The following is an 11,565-nucleotide window of genomic DNA, read 5'->3' on the forward strand; positions in this document are numbered from 1 at the left end:
TGTGCAGGGGATAGAGCTGTACTCACTGCTAATGAGTCATGGGGAGAGGGACAGCCTCCCCCAGGAGCCCTTTGATTTCACTCTAACTGTGGGTATAATCCCAAGCCAGAGAGCAAATGGCAGGTCATCCAAAAGATGACCTACTTTATTTTTTTTTTTTCTTGTTTCTCAAATCTTTTTAATTTCAGAAGTAAACATATACCAAATGACAAACAAGCATTAGAAATTGAAGTTTGTAGGTAAAATGCATAGAAATGAAGAAGCTGAGTTTCAAAAAAAGGTCAAAAGACCCACTATTTTAAAAGAGACCTACAACCAAAGATGACCTACTTAAAATGGTATTTACAATACTACAAAATTTGTCTAAGAGTCCTGGCATATCTTTTTCCCAGAGTTTTTTTAGGAGAGATGATTCATTAGCCTAATTTGGGTTCTGCTGAGGAATCTACAAGCTTCCCCATTGGTAACTTCTGACTTATAACCACCTGATCTCATCCCATAGAACCCAAATGATGGTAAGTTCCAGTGGGCAAGGCCTCTAAAGTCCTCGGTGTCACAACAGCTGTGTGCCAAGTGGTCTACCACTCCCAGTCCTGAGCCCAGGACCCATGAACATCACCAGACAGTTACAGCTCCCTGCCCACCTGTGGCAGCCTCAGCACCATCAGCAGTACACACCTCTGAGACACTTGTCCACTGATTGGCACTGAGCTTCAGTCTGGAACAAGTGTTCTGGAGCAAGTCCAGTCTTCCTCATCTAAGAGATGGGAAACTGAACCCTGGGGTGTATGGCTCACCTTGAGGCTGCAGGTAAGTTAGTGAAGACTTGGGACCAAGGAACTCTGCTTCCCAGGCTAAGAGACTTCCAGGAAGGGAAAGATGAGAGAAAGCTCAATTGTGTCCACTGCTTGGTAGCTCTCAGATATCTGCAAGCACCAGAGTGGAAATTCCTTTCCCTTTGCCTCTCAAGTCTCTTTCTGATTTTATCAGCAGACCTGCCTCCATGTAGCAGCAGGAAAGCAAAATTCAGGGCTGTTTCTTCTGGGTTCCAGGCACAGTGGGGGAGCCCCAGCTGTAGTGACCCCAGGAGGCAGTCCTGCAGGTGGTGACTGACTCACTCCCAACTCAGAATCCAAAGAGCTCCCGCTCCTCATTCACACAACACAGACCTTGGGTGACTGGATAACATGCACCTGCATTCAAGAGAGAAATGTTCCTTTCTCAGCCTTCTGGTAACTTAGAAAGTGTCGTATATTTCCTCAGGGAACCCCTGGCTAAGCGAGGCTGGGGTCCGAGACTAGCCTGCATGAAACAGATGTGTTCCCTCTTTGATGCTCAAAATAGTCCTTGGAGCTTCAAAGGCCTTTGGAGGGTTATAGTCACACTTATGTTTTTTCAGGACTCTGCTTTTTGAATCTGGTTGGAGAAAAGGGATAGAAACACAGGACAAGGCTGGACATCTCTGGGTCGCAGCTGACTCTGAGTTGACTCCCAGCCACCAGCCTTCACAGTCAGGTGCTGCTGTTATTCATAAGCCACCTTTGAATAAGGAATAGAGCAAAGAGTATTTGGGCAGAGAGCAGTGTGGTCAAATGGCCCTGGGAATCACACAGGGCAAGATGAAACAAGAGTCATTACTTGTTTCTTTGCTCTATTGGTTCCTTGGCATTTCTACTCCTGAGAACAAGTACACGGAAATAGTCAGAGGTATTGGTGGTGCCCCTGGCACCTGATGCTCTTGGTGATAACCAGTTTGTGAACACGTCCCTGAGTTCATAGCATATTCAGCCTCGTGATAGGCCCAGCTTCTCCCTTCTTGTTGAGGGGTGGGTGACATGGCTCATTGATGCTAACTCACAACTGAAACATGGGATGAGGTCATAGTGGTTGACCTGTAGGCCAAGTTCCAAGCATGGAAGGAAGGCTGGCAGTGGAAGGTAGCCATTTATTAAGCTTGGTTACCTTAGTCCTTAGCAGGGGCTATTTCCCACATCTACAATGTTTTTCTCCTAGCTTTTTGCATGGCCAGGTCCTTCTCAACATTTAGCATCATCTCAAATGAGTCTCTCTCAGGCTTGCTTTCCCTGGCCACTGCACTCTCACAGCACAGACACTCATCCAAAAAGTTCCTAGACCCTTCCCTAAGTCAAAACAATAATTATAGTTAACAAAGTGAAAAGGTGGGAGAGGTTTGAGAGTTTGAGATTAATATATCTATGCTATATGTATACTACTTTATTTAATAGATAATCAACAAAGAACTACTGTACAGCACAGGAATTCTGCTCAATAGTGTAATATCCTGTATGGGAAAAGAATCTAAGAAACAATGGGTACGTATGTATGTATAAGGGAATTAATTTCCCATACAACTAATATTAATACAATGCTATAAATAAAATACACTCCTATATAAATTAAAACCACAGTTTTTGGTTAAAAAATGCTTACATGTAGAGACTCATGAGTTCTTTAGATTCGCAGGATTTCAGACATGATGCTGGAGAAGGCAGGCTGGTTGCAGAAATCTAGACATTATCTGAGGTTGCCTTTTACTGAGCTTTGTTGTCTTTTGCTTCTAGTATCACCTTTGATCTGTCCTTGGAGGATCTAATACAAGGGCTTGGAGACACCAGCTGGGTGTTAGTTGGAGGATGAGAGGGAGATGCTAGTGGGAGAGTGAAATCCCAGCAACCTAGCCTTGGGTTGGGGCACGTTTGAGGCACAATGTATATCCCAAGTTCCCTGTGAAAACAGGCTGTAGGTTCCCTCTCCATGACTTGCATGAAATCAGACCCAGACTGGTTTCATCCGTTTTCATGTCCTGCTTCCCCTTGACCTCACTGGTTTCTCTGGGAGAAAATTTTTTTTTTTTTTTTAATTTTCATAGCACTAGGTCTTCATTGTGGAGAAGGCAAGGCAATGGCACCCACTCCAGTACTCTTGCCTGGAAAATCCCATGAACGGAGGAACCTGGAAGGCTGCAGTCCATGGGGTCACTAAGGGTCAGAAAGGACTCAGCTACTTCACTTTCACTTTTCATTTTCATTCATTGGAGAAGGAAATGGCAACCCACTCCACTGTTCTTGCCTGGAAAATCCCAGGGACAGGGGAGCCTGATGGGCTGTCATCTATGGGGTCATACAGAGTTGGACATGACTGAAGTGACTTACAAGCAGCAGCAGGTCTTCATTGCTGCTTGTGATTTCTCTATTTGCAGCGAGCAGGGGCTACTCAGTAATGGCAGTGCACTGGCTTTTCAATCCTGTGCTTCTCTTAATGTAGATCACAGGCTCTAGGGCACTCAGGCTCAGTAGTTGTGGCCCAAGGGGTTAGTTGACATGGGGCATTTGGAATCTTCACAAACCATGTCTTAAACACATATCTTAAACACTGGATCAAAAGGAAAACACTCTGGAAGGAATTTGAAATAAATCACTTTTACATGAAACTTGGCACCATGGCCTATTTATGAGGAGACTGATAGAGGATTGTCCCTACTTCAAGGAACCTCCTGAGGTCAGGACTGATTGAGGTTCCCCTCCCAAGGGTTCCTACAGGATATTGAAGCTCTCCTGCCATGTGGCTTTGTCCTTGCTTGAGTTTCTGAATCCCACTCTAGAGCACAGCTTCCAGAGGGCAGGGCTGTCACTTGACTCACTTGCAAGTATACATCAGTAGATATTGTCTCATTCAGACCCTAATGTCAAGACAAGGCTAACACAAAGATCAGTTATTTTATTATGAGTGTTAGGTTACAGGTTCAATGAGTAATCAAACCTTAATAACATTGTCTTATATACAATATAATTTCAACCTAGATAGCATATTGAAAAATAGAGATATTACTTTGCCAACAAAGGTCCGTCTAGTCAAGGTTATGGTTTTTCCAGTGGTCATGTATGGATGTGAGAGTTGGACTGTGAAGAAAGCTGAGCATGAAAGAATTGATGCTTTTGAACTGTGGTGTTGGAGAAGAGTCTTGAGAGTCGCTTGGACTGCAGCCACTCCTTTCTGAAGGGGATCAGCCCTGGGATTTCTTTGGAAGGAATGATGCTAATGCTGAAACTCCAGTACTTTAGCCACCTCATGCAAAGAGTTGACTCACTGGAAAAGTCTCTGATGCTTGGAGGGATTGGGGGCAGGAGAAGAAGGGGACAACAGAGGATGAGATGGCTGCATGACATCACTGACTAATGGACGTGAGTCTGAGTGAACTCTGGGAGTTGGTGATGGACAGGGAGGCCTGGTGTGCTGCAATTTATGGGGTTGAAAAGTCAGACATGACTGAGCGACTGAACTGAACTGAACTGAATTTCAATTCTCTGTCATGTAATGTTAGTTCAGGTCTCTCCACAGAGATGAGGGCCCACTTCTTTCTTGTCACATCTTCCACATATTCTACTTACCTCTGGTCTAACATGGCTACTCCAGCTCCTGTCATTATATCTGCATTCCAGCTAATGGGACAGAAAATAATACTTCCATTTGGAAGTGAGATATCACATCTATTCAAATTCCACTGGCCAAAGTATCTTCCTTGGTCATGGCATTCCTGGGAATGGTGGGCACACAGAAGGGCAGGGGAATGTGATCCTATTTCAGAACATGCATAGTGAGTAACAAAGGCCACCACCTTTCATTCACGTCTTTGTAATTCATTCTTCTTTGATTCTCCCCACAGAGCTCTCAGTCTGTTTTGGCCTGTAAATATGGATATGGATGAGGTTATAAGAGAGGACATGGTCCAGGCTGTACAAATATGGAGAAAAAAAGAAAGGAAAGAAGATCAGTTCAGTTCAGTTCAGTTGCTCAGTCATGTCTGACTCTTTGTGATCCCATGAATCGCACAACGCCAGGCCTCCCTGTCCATCACCAACTCCGGGAATTCACTCAGACTCACATACTTCATGTTAGTGATGCCATCCAGCCATCTCATCCTCTGCCGTCCCCTTCTCCTCCTGCCCCCAATCCCTCCCAGCGTCAGAGTCTTTTCCAATGAGTCAACTCTTCGCATGAGGTGGCCAAAGTACTGGAGTTTCAGCTTTAGCACAATTCCTTCCAAAGAAATCCCAGGGCTGATCTCCTTCAGAATGGACTCGTGGGATCTCCTTGCAATCCAAGGGATTTTCAAGAGTCTTCTCCAACACCACAGTTCAAAAGCATCAATTCTTCGGTGCTCAGCTTTCTTCACAGTCCAACCCTCAGATTCATACATGACCACTGAAAAAACAATAGCCTTGACTAGACGGACCTTTGTTGGCCAAAGAATGTCTCTACTTTTCAATATGCTATCTAGGTTGGTAATAACTTTCCTTCCAAGGAGTAATCGTCTTTTAATTTCATGGCTGCAGCAACCATCTGCAGTGATTTTGGAGCCCCCAAAATAAAGTCTGACACTGTTTTCACTGTTTCCCCATCTATTTCCCATGAAGTGATGGGACCAAATGCCATGATCTTAGTTTTCTGAATGTTGAGTTTTAAACCAACTTATTCACTCTCCTCTTTTATCTTCATCAACAGGCTTTTTAGTTTCTCTTCACTTTCTGCCATAAGGGTGGTGTCATCTGCATATCTGAAGTTATTGATATTTCTCCTGGCAATCTTGATTCCAGCTTGTGCTTCTTTCAGCCCAGCATTTCTCATGATGTACTATGAAAGAAGATAAAAATGTATAAATATTGAAAATCTAAACGAAAGCATGCTTATAATCATAATTTTGCATTTATACAATTTAGGTATAATGGTTGATGAATGAATTCATAAAATAAAAAATAAGAGAAATGTAAAATATAAATATATTCACTAAACCCAACAAAATAGTAAAGCTATATCGTATTAAACACATAGTAGTATCAGGATTAAGTTTGGGTGTACATTGCATAAAACTAAAGCAACTATAACTTTAGCAAGATAAACTTGATTTTTCTTTCTCACTGAAAAAAAGCTGGAGGTGGGCAAGCCAGAGGTTGTGTGCTATCCATCCCCAAGGTTACATGATTGTCCAATACAACTGCAGGAGTTCCAGCTATCACAACTAAAATCCAGAAAACACTTAGGAAGTAGGTGGGGAAGGGAAAAGTTCCATCTCTCAGCTCAGCTCCTTGAAAGCAGTCTTCTAAGAAATCCCTCTTACAGATCTGCTTGCATCTCTAAGACACCTGTCATGAGCACGGGTGTGTAGGAAGTGCAGTCCTGTAGATATTGGGCTCGTAGCTATATAACAATATCTTAACTTTTGAAAGAGAAGCAGAGAATAGATCATTTTGTAGGTAGCCTGCAGAGCGTGCCTTAAAGAACAACAACAACAAAAAAGAATGGAATAGGCTGAACAGCTGGGCACAGGGTAGAAGCCAGGAGAAAGGAGCAGCAATGAGAAACAGCTAAATGGATCTGAACTGTGTTCCAGAAAATAGAGGCAGACTGGTCAGTAGAGATCTAATAAGGACTGAAGTGAGGATTACGCATAACACATGACCCAATATGGTTTAAAAACTGCTTTTTCAACTCACGTTTCAAATCTCTCTCAATTCTTCAGCTTCTAAATACCTTGTCGTTGTTACCTCACATTCTGACCTACCTGTCTCACCTTCCTTATTTCTGTTCACATCACTTCTCCATCTAGTCCACCAGCATTACAACATCCAGCATTGAGAACTTAGCAACACTTTCTAGAAGTGGGTAGAAACACAATGACTATTTCTACTTTAGTATTTATTTGTCCTGATCAAGGTCTTTTGCAAAGACTGAAATGGCTAGAATTATGGAGATCTCATGTTTCCTGTAAAATCCCAACCAATAATGTGACTTCCTTGGACCTGGAGGGGATGTGTTCACTTTTGGATCCACAGGTCTTAGCAGAACAGTAAGTCCCTTGTATATGAACAAGTTACATTTGTAAAGGGTGTTCAAAAATCCAAATTTCTTCATAAATCCAGCAAATTTCCTTAGGTAGCCAACTAAGACAATTGGCTATATATTACTCTAGTTTAATAGCTTTATGATACTTTTCACACAAATAATACATAAAAAACAAAGACCATAAAAGAAACACTTTTAGTCCTGCAGTACATGGATAGGGCATGGCAACCCACTCCAGTATTCTTGTCTGGAGAATCCCCATGGCAAGAGGAGCCTGGCGGACTGCAGTCCAGATGTTGAAAATTCAGACACAGCTGAGCAACTCTGCACACTTTTAAAAATAGAATAGTAGTACCATCTACATTACCATTGCATTTATGCTTCCTTGCAGACAGTGTAGGCTTGAAATAAAAGCCCTGCACTATTGTACTCCATACAGTTCTGTACAGTAAGGTACACAAATGTACACCAACTTGTCTTGGATGTGCCCACAACGATGTGTGTCAGATTTGTGAACTAACTGATGTGATTGCACATGCAAATGTACTTTTACATATTTGAAAGTTTTCTACTTGAACATTTGCATGTAACAAACTTGCTACACAGGTTTTCAGTGAATGTATGTAGTGAAGGAACAAGAGAGGAGAGTAAGGCTCTGCCTGTTCTTTCCCTTTTTGCTTGTATTATGGCCACTCTGAATAGGAATTTCATTGGGTATAATTGAGGCCCAGTGTATGGGAACATGGCTGCAAGTGACGGAAGACCAGAATCCCAGGAGGTAGGACAAGAGCCGTGGTTGGTTGAAAAGAGCCAAGAGTGCGATATAGGAGGAAACAAGTTTTCACTGGTTTATGTGAAAGACTCGGAAAATATCATCTGGCTTTGTGTGTAGTGATTGAGCTGTGGGTTAGAGGAGCAGTCCCTGTTGCCCAGGATGCGCAAGAGAGGAGAAGAGAGAGGAAACTGAACCCTGAAAATCAAACATGTATGTCTAGCATTGTCTATGTATGTCAAGTATGTTTAATATTGAAGAGATGTAATTCCTGTCAATTTATCTGCTCCCTCCTGAAAAGAATTAGAGTTGTAAAAGAGGGAAGGTCCACACTATGCTAGCACCTTATTCTTCTTCTCTCCAGCGAACATTGATTTCTAATGCCATTTCTTTATAAACAGAGGATGATTGAAGTCTTTTAATTTACTGTTCCATATAAACTTTTGGTGCTGTTCTGTGCCCAAGCACATGGGGCCTTGAGGCCTGGCAGGCTCTGTTTTGGCTGCACAGTGCAGTGTATGGGGATCTGCTGTCATCTGGGCCCTGGGTTATATCTTCAGTCTGGGTTCACATTTGAGGGGTTGACTCTAGTTAGGTTTAATTCTATCATCTTGCTCTTTATCTTCAGTTTGTCCCATGTTCTTTCTTTCCACGCCTCTTTTTATCCCTGACTTTTCTGTAATTGAGTAGTTTTTCTGATTCCCTTTTATATCCTTTGTCACTTTATTAACTGTAACTGTTTTTTAAGTAGTTTTAAGATCCATGGTATGCATCTTTAACTTGCCAGTATATCGTTATTAATTATGATAATTATTAAATTATTTATTTATTTATCTTTTTTTTTTTTTTGCCTGTACTGGGTCTTAGTGTGGCACTCAGGATCTTCTTTGTGGTAGGAACTCTCTATTTGAGGAGAGCAAGCTCAGTACTTTCAGCCTGTAAACTCTATTTGAGACAATCAAGCTTAGTTGCTCAGTGGCATGTGAGATCTTAGTTCCCTGGCAAAAGAACAAAACTTTGCCATTTGCAAATGCTTTGCATTGCAAAGCAGATCCTTAACCACTGGACCACCAAAGAAGTCCTCATATTTACCTTTTAATACATATTATATGTTTATCATTTTGGGTACTGTTCATTCCCCCTGTAGATCCAGATTTTCACTTCGTTTTAAATTCCTTCTGACTTGAGACCTTTTAAAAAAAAATATTACATTGGTCTGTTTGTGGTGATGCAGTCTTGTAGTTGTTGTATGTCAGAGAAAGTATTTTATCTTGTTTTTGATATGTATTTTCCTTGGGTATAGAATTCTGAGTCAATTGTGTTTCTCTCAGCATTTAAGATGTGGTGCCAGTGTCCCCTGGCTAACATTGTTTCATTTGCCTAATCTGCTGTCATCCCCATTTGTTAGTTCTACTGTGTCTGTTTTTCCTTCTGGTTACATTTATTTGGTTGATTGTCTTAAACCATGAATTATAATGTGTCTTTGTAGAGTTGTCTTATTTCTTGTCCTTGAATTAATTGCTTCTGAGTTAATGGGTTTAAAGCTTTCATCACTCCTGGAAATTTTTCAGCCAGTAATTATGAAGTTCTTTGCTCTATTCTCCTGTCTTTCACTTCCTGTGGGATTCCATTTACATATATTTTAGCACTCTTAAAGTTACTTCAAAGCTCTCTGATGCACAATAAATTTTTTTCCACAGTCTTTGCATTTCTATTTTACATGTCTCTATTTAACATACTCAATGTTCTTCAGCTTCATGAATATAAGGATTATTGATGTAGTAAGCATTTTAATGTCCTTCCCTGATAATTATGTAATATATATTTTACTTGTATTTTTACCAAGATTTTTCTCTCGTTGTGGACATTTTCTTGCTTCTTTACACATCTGGATTTTTTCTTTTTAAATTTATTTATTTATCTTAGGGGATAATTACCTTACAAAATTGAGATTAAACTAGGACAAATAATTTCACAATTTTTATGGAAATTTTAAATTGGATTGTGGATGTGGTCACTTTACCTTTGGACACTTGCTTTTTTTTTCTTAATTTTTATAAATTATTCCTTTCACTGTTTGCAAACACTGTTAATTTCTTGAAAACAATTGCATTTTTTGAAGGCTTGCTGTAAAGTTTTTTAAGCTGAGATGAAACCAGCCTTTAGACCAGGTTTACTATTCCCCACTAGCAAGGCAATATTGTCTTTATGGCCCTATTGATCTCATGGGAATTATGAGTAATTTGGGGGGCAGTCCTAAGGTGACAGAGGAATAGGACAGGGAGACCAATTTCTCGTCAATGAATTCATCAAATGAACATTTGAAGGAAGTGATTACTGGAAGCTTGCTCTCTCTTCTTTTGTTTTCCCCTCTTCTACTCCTGGTAACCTCTATCTCCCTCCTCCCTCTTCTCTTCTCCATGTAACTCTGTGAACCTCTCTGGGTGTCCCTCACTGTGGAGAAATTTTGATCATTAACCTAGATGTTTTATCATACTGCTGCTGCTGCTTCTAAGTTGCTTCAGTTGTATTTGACTCTGTGCAACCCCATGGACTGCAGCCTACCAGGCTTCTCCATCCATGGGATTCTCCAGGGAAGAACACTGGAGTGGGTTGCCATTTCCTTCTCCAATGCATGAAAGTGGAAAGTGAAAGTGAAGTCGCTCAGTTGTGTCTGACTCTTAGTGACCCCATGGACTGCAGCCTACCAGGCTCCTCCATCCGTGGGATTTTCCAGGCAACAGTACTGGAGTGGGGTGCCATTGGCGTATCCATTTTATCATAGGTGCCATATAGATGGAGAAGTCTTGAGGCTACTGTAAGAATAACACTGAAAACCAGAGGCAGGAGGCTTAAGTCCAGATCCTGAGAACACCAGAGAACTCCTGACTCAAGGGAACATTAATCAATAGGAGCTCATCAAATGCCTCCACACCTACACTAAAACCAAACACCACCCAAGGGCCAACAAGTTCCAGAGCAAGACATGCCACGCAAATTCTCCAGCAACACAGGAACATAGCCCTGATCTTCAATATACAGGCTGCCCAAAGTGACTCCAAACCCATTGACATCTCATAACTCATTACTGGACACTTCATTGCACTTCAGAGAGAAGAAATCCAGCTCCATCCCCCAGAACACCGACACAAGCTTCCCTAACCAGGAAACCTTGACAAGCCACCTGTCCAACCCACCCACAGAGAGGAAACACCACAATAAAGAGAACTCCACAAACTGCCAGAGTACAGAAAGGGGACCCCAAACACAGCAATAGAAACAAGATGAAGAGGCATAGAAATATCCAGCAGGTAAAGGAGTAGAATAAATGTCCACCAAACCAAACAAAAGAGGAAGAGACAGGGAATCTACCCGATAAAGAATTCTGAATAATGATAGTGAAAATTATCCAAAATCTTGAAAACAATAAGGACTTACAGATAAATAGCCTGGAGACAGGATTGAGAAGATGCAAGAAAGGTTTACCAAGGACCTAGAAGAAATAAAAAAGAGTCAATATATAATGAATAATGCAATAAATGAGATCAAAAACACTCTGGAGGGAACCAATGGTAGAATAACGGACACAGAAAGTAGGATAAGTGAGGTAGAAGATAGAATGGTAGAAATCAATGAAATAGAGGACAAAGAAAAACAAATTAAAAGAAATGAGGGCAATTTCAGAGTGATGAAAGAAAAAAAAAAACAAAAAACAGACAGCTCAGATTACTGTACCCAGCAAGGATCTCATTCAAATATGAAGGTGAAATAAAAAGCTTCACAGACAAGCAAAAGCTGAGAGAATTCAGCACCACCAAACTAGCTCTCCAACAAATGTTAAAAAATCTTGTCTAGACAGGAAACACAGAAAGTATGTATAAACTCGAACCCAAAACAATAAAGTAAATGGCAATGGGATCATATTTATCAAT

This window comes from Bos javanicus, chromosome 29 (genome assembly GCF_032452875.1).
Source record: "Bos javanicus breed banteng chromosome 29, ARS-OSU_banteng_1.0, whole genome shotgun sequence".
In the NCBI taxonomy this organism is placed as follows: Eukaryota; Metazoa; Chordata; class Mammalia; order Artiodactyla; family Bovidae; genus Bos; species Bos javanicus.